The sequence below is a fragment of the Aotus nancymaae genome, unplaced genomic scaffold, assembly GCF_030222135.1.
Source record: "Aotus nancymaae isolate 86718 unplaced genomic scaffold, 86718_ANA_hifiasm-v0.15.2.pri h1tg000076l, whole genome shotgun sequence".
Taxonomy (NCBI): domain Eukaryota; kingdom Metazoa; phylum Chordata; class Mammalia; order Primates; family Aotidae; genus Aotus; species Aotus nancymaae.
The window spans coordinates 13,405,152-13,411,151 of NW_026988491.1; positions in this window are offsets into that span (position 1 = coordinate 13,405,152).

Here is a 6,000-nt window from a genome sequence, read left to right on the forward strand (position 1 = left end):
GTGGAGACAGGTGAGGCCCCAAACATCCAGAAGCATCTGTATTTATTAGATACAAGGCAGAGGGGTAGGGTTGTGAGTGAGGTCATCTATAGACTTAGTGATAGGGCATACATAATCACGTGGGTAGCAGGTGAGGGGGCCACTCCATTATGTCGCCTGGGAAGAAAGATGGGCCATGAGCAGTAGGGGGGCCATGCGAAATAGGGGACCGTGCTGTGCACAGTAGTAGAGGATCATGTACAGAAAAGGGGTCCACCCCCATTACGTCACCAAGGCAAGGAGGTGGGCTGTGTGCAACAGGTGTTGTGTGCAACACTTTTTATCTGGGGGCTGGAGACTTCAAAGGATTTCTAATAGAAGGATACTGTTAGCCAATGCAGTGGGGGCTAATAGACCTGTGCTCTTCTCTAAGATATTTACAGGAGGATGATTTGAGCTAGCACAGAAGTGAGAAAAGGCTGACAGGGTGTACACCTGCCGTGACTGGTCACACCAGAGGGGTTCTTCTCCCTTGGTTATTTGCGGGATCTCAGGCCTGAGGCCTACTTTCCACAGGAACTGGATGCAAGGTACTACACCTCCTTTATCAGGAGGACAGGCTCTTGCTCCAAGCCTGCCATACAGCGTATGCCCTTTCAGGCAGGGACGCCAACGCCTGGGTCTTTGGTTCTTGTCCTGGTCTGGCTGTTTTCCCATGTACTGCTTCTGCTTTGTGACTGCTCTAGGCATTCCTCCTACTACAAACTACCATATGGTTATATGGAAGGATTATATAAATCAGCACTAAATGTGTTGGAACAGCTCTGATTACAACACCTATATGATTATATAGACTACAATATTTATATGACTACATAGAAAGATTATATGGAACTAAGTATGCTAGATATAAGTACTAAGTATGTTTATATACGCTAGATATATTAAGCAGTAAGTTACTATATGATTACATAGAAAGATTATATAAAGGAAATAGCTGAGCAATTAATAACCCTACAAACTAAGATAGTCTTCAGGCACTAATTGTGCCTGAGGTTTGCACAGCTCTCCTTCCTTGGTGCTGCTCATGTTGGGGGTTACCTACAGGCTTCATTCAGGCATTGGCTCACTTGCCCTTCCCTGATCCACGATGTGAGATACAGCGTTCCTCCCCTGTGGAGGGTGCAGCAGCAAGGCACCACCTTGGAAGCAGAGAGCAGCCCTAACCAGACACCAAATCTGCCAGTGTCTTGATCTCTGATGACCCACACACTGGTGCTGTGACAGTAAATTTCTATTGTTTATGAATCACCCAGTCTGTGGTGTTTTATTATAGGACGTATGGACTAAGATACTGAGTTACAGCCAGGTGCAGTAACTCATGCCTGCAATCCCAGCACTCTGGGAGGCTGAGGCAGGTGGATCACCTGAGGTCAGGGGTTTGAGACCAGCCTGATCAACATGGAGAAACCCTGTCTCCACTAAAAATACAAAATTAGCTGGGTGTGGTGGTGTGCACCTGTAATCTCAGCTGCCTGGGAGGCTGAGGTAGGAGAATCTCTTCAACCTGGGAGGCAGGGATTGCAGTGAGCCCAGATCGCACCACTGCACTTCAGTCTGGGCAAAGGAGTAAGACTCCATCCCTCCCCACCCCCTCAGAAAAAAGGCAGGGCACTGTGGCTCACGCCTGTAATCCCAACACTTTGGGAGACCGAGGCGGGTGGATCACCTGAGGTTAGGAGTTTGAGACCAGCCTGACCAACATAGAGAAACCCCATCTCCACTAAAAATATAAAATTAGCTGGGCATGGTGGCGTGTACCTGTAATCCCAGCTACTCGGGAAGCTGAGGCAGGAGAATCACTTGAACCCAGGAGGGGAGGTTGTGGTGAGCCGAGATCGCACCATTGCACTCCAGCCTGGGCAACAAGAGTAAAACTCCATCTCAAAAAAAAAAACAAACTAGGAAGGATTTTATTCTACAGCACCAAGAAATTAAAAATCAGTAATGCTCTATTGAAGGAGTCCCTGTTGAGTCTAGAATCACTGGATTATTTTGTAGTCCAGGTAACCTCTGTCCCTTCTCAGTATCTAATATGTGTTCAAATAAATAAGGTGAAACTCTATGGAGCAGAGGTGCCCACAAAATTGATTGAATAAAGCAAAAAACAGTTGGGCGTAGTGGCTCACACCTGTAATCCCAGCATTTTGGAAAGCTGAGGTGGGCAGATCACAAGGTCAGGAGTTCGACACCAGCCTGGCCAACATAGTGAAACCCTATCTCTACTAAAAATACAAAAAAATTAGCTGGGCGTAGTGGTGGTTGCCTGTAATCACAGCTACTCGGGATGCTGAGGCAGGAGAATCGCTTGAACCGGGAGGTGGAGGTTGCAGCGAGCCGAGATCACACCACTGCACTCCAGCCTAGGCAACAGAGAGAGACTTGGTCTCAAATTATAAAATAAATAAATAAATAAATAAAAACTATAACTATTTAAAGTCATTTCCACAGTTAATTGCTTAAGGCTGATGCAGTTTCTGAAAACTTTACGAGCATGCAAAATCCTAGAAGATGGTATCTTTTAAAAGATTCGTAAAAGGATGGAAAGGACTCCGAAAAGCACTCTTGAATACAGGCTTCTAATAACTTTAAAATCATGTCATAGAAAAGTAAATACATTTTAAAATGTCATATCATGGGTAAGAATTCCCCAAGAATTCTCCAATTCCGCAAGAATTCCTGTAACTCCTGGGTAAGAATTCTTGTAGCTTCAATTAAAAAAAAAAAAAGCAAAAAACACAAAAAACAAAAACTGACAGTTTTATAAAACTACTAACACAAGTAAAACAAAAATGAATTACATACCAAAAAATACTTTGCCAGATTATCATGCTAAATTGGCCCATACTAAAATTATTTTTATATACAATTTGAATGAACTCAATGGTCTAAGTCCAATTACCTATGATAACCCATTGGGTATCAGTGCTATGCACCCACATTGCAAAAACAAAGGGCATTCCAGAGGACATGAGTCCAGTGTTAAGCATGGACTCCTGGAGAACCAGGACGGCCGCCTTGTCCTTCCTGAGTCCTTAAAGCTTTTGTTATTAAAGGTTCTGCATTCCATGACCCATCATGGAAGAAATAAAATAATCCACATTGAATATATTGATGTGGTGACTTATAAATTGAGGAAATCGTTTATTTTTATTTATTTATTTTTGAGATGGAGTTTTGCTTTTGTTGCCCAGGCTGGAGTGCAATGGCATGATCTCGGCTGACTGCAACCTCCGCCTCCCAGCTTCAAGCGATTCTCCTGCCTCAGCCTTCCGAGTAGCTGGGATTACAGGCGCCCGCCACCATGCCCAGCTAATTTTATTATTTTTAGTAGAGTGGGGGTTTCATCGTGTTGGCCTGAGGCAGTGGCAGCCACAAACAAACCTCTGGAACACCGAATAAGGAAGGAAGTGGTAATTTTATTCGGCTGGGAGCTGCAGCAGGCACAGACACCTCAACAACCGAGCTCCCCGACAAGGAAAATCCTGGCCCTTTTAAAGGTTCACAATCTAAGAGATGTAAGAGGCACACTTGTGAGAGGGTCATGATTGATTTAGCAAGCGTGGGGGATGTGACCAGACAGGGGTCTTGAGAGGTTGAGCAAGAACAATGACTTCCGGGATAAGGTTCCCCCATACGGTGCCTGTGGTCTAGATAGGATTGTGGTTAGCAGTAGGGGGTTTAATTTTCTTTCTTTTTTTTTTTGAGATGGAGTCTCCCTCTGTAGCCCAGGCTGGAGTGCAGTGGTGCGATCTTGGCTCACTGCAACCTCTGCTTCCCAGGTCCCAGTTCAAGCAATTCTCCTACCTCAGCCTCCCAAGTAGCTAGGATTACAGGCATAAGCCACCATGCCCAGCTAATTTTTGTATTTTTTAGTAGAGACGGGGTTTCACCATATTGGGCAGGATGGCCTTGAACTCCTGACCTTGTGATCTGCCCACCTTGGTCTCCCTGAAGTGCTGGGATCACAGGCCTAAACCACCACACCCTCCTCCACCTGCCAATAGATATTCTTTACAGATGCAAATTTTCCCTCACACAGGACAGCTTTTGCAGGGCCATTTCAAAATATGACAAAGAAACATGTTTTGAGGTAAAATATTTTTATTTTCTTCGTTGTTTCATAACGCTTTGCCAGAGTAAGGTTGGAAAGTAAGTCATGATATATAAGGTTAAATAAAACCCATCTTAAAAGAAATTATAATTGTAGAGCATGACTCCCTAGACCCTTTGGATAGGAATTTGGGCAAGATGAAAAAAATCACAGTATAGTTTTCATCATGTGTGTAACAAACTGTCCATTGTTCCCCTGCACCTATAATAAAAGTTCAAAAAATAGGCCAGGCGTGGTGGCTCACACTTGTGATCCCAGCACTTTGGGAGGCCAAGGCGGGTGAATCACCTGAGGTTGGGAGCCCAGCCTGACCAACATGGGGAAACCCTGTCTCTACTAAAAATACAAAATTAGCTGGGCGTGGTGGCTTATGCCTGTAATCCCAGCTACTCAGGAGGCTGAGAAAGGAGAATTGCTTGAACCTGGGAGACAGAGGTTATAGTGAGCCGAGATGGAGCCACTGCACTCCAGCCTGGGCAACAAGAGCAAAACTCTGCCTCAAACAAACAAAAAGTTTAAAAAAGAAAGTATTTTTAAAAAGAAAATGTGGTATATACAAACAGTAGAATATTAGGAGACTCTGTCATATGCTATGAAATAAGTGGTATACACACAGCAGAATATTATTCAACCTTTAAAAAGGAGATTCTGTCATACACCACAAAATAGGCAAACCTGGAGGATATTATGCCAAGTGAAATAAGCCAGTCCTAAAAAGACAAATACTGCATGATCCCACCTCCCTGAGTTGTCTAGAACAGTCAAAGTTAAGGAACCAGAATGTAGAAGGAGGGCTGTCAGGGGCTGAGGGAGGGGGACATTGACAGTTGTCATTCAATGAGTATAGAGTTTCAGTTTTGCGGCTGGGCGCCGTGGCTCACACCTGTAATCCCAGCACTTTGGGAGGCTGAGGGGTGCCTCGGTCAAGAGATCAAGACCATCATGGCCAACATGGTGAAACCCCGTCTCTACTAAAACTACAACATTTAGCTAGGCGTGGTGGTGGGAGCCTGTAGTCCCAGCTAGCTGAGACAGGAGAGAATCACTTGAGCCCAAGAGGAGGAAGTTGCAGTGAGCTGAGATTGCACCACTGCACTCCAGACAGAGCAAGACTCTGTCTCAAAAAAAAAAAAAAAAAAAAGCTTCAGTTTCACAAGATGAAAAAGCTCTAGAGATCTGTCACCAACCAATGTAAGTATAGTTAGCAACACTGGGCCGGGAGAGGTGGAATCCCAGCCTCCCTGAGGAGGGCGAATTGCTGGAGCTCAGGAGTTCAAGACAAGCCTGGGCAACATGGTGAAACCTGCCTCTACCAAAAATACAAAAAAAAAAAAAAAAAAAATTAGCTGGGCATGGTGGCGTGTGCCTGTAGTCCGAGCTACACAGGAGACTGAGGTGGAAGGATCCCTGGAGCCCGGGAGGCGGAGGTCGCATTGAACCGAGATTGCGCCCCCACATGACACAGGGAGACCCCATCTTCGGAAAACAAAAAAAAACAAAAAAAAACACTGCTGAACCGTACACTTAAAAATGGTTAGAAGGCTGCGTGTAATGGTTCACACCTATATTCCCAGAATTTATAGTTTGTAGGGCATGACTCCACAGACCTCTTAGGTAGGAATTTGGGCAAGATGAAAACATCAGAGCTTAGTCCACACAAAGCAGAGGAATAGAAGAAAAGGCATACTAATTTATTAACATGTCCATGAGGGAGGTCGACAGAGGGAGCACTCCGACCCCACAAAGAGCTGCAGCAGCTCACATATAATCTTGAGGTTACAAGAAGATTTCGGGCTTGGATCCTGGCAAAACAGGCTATGGGAAGGGGAGAAGAGGAGGCCTGGCTA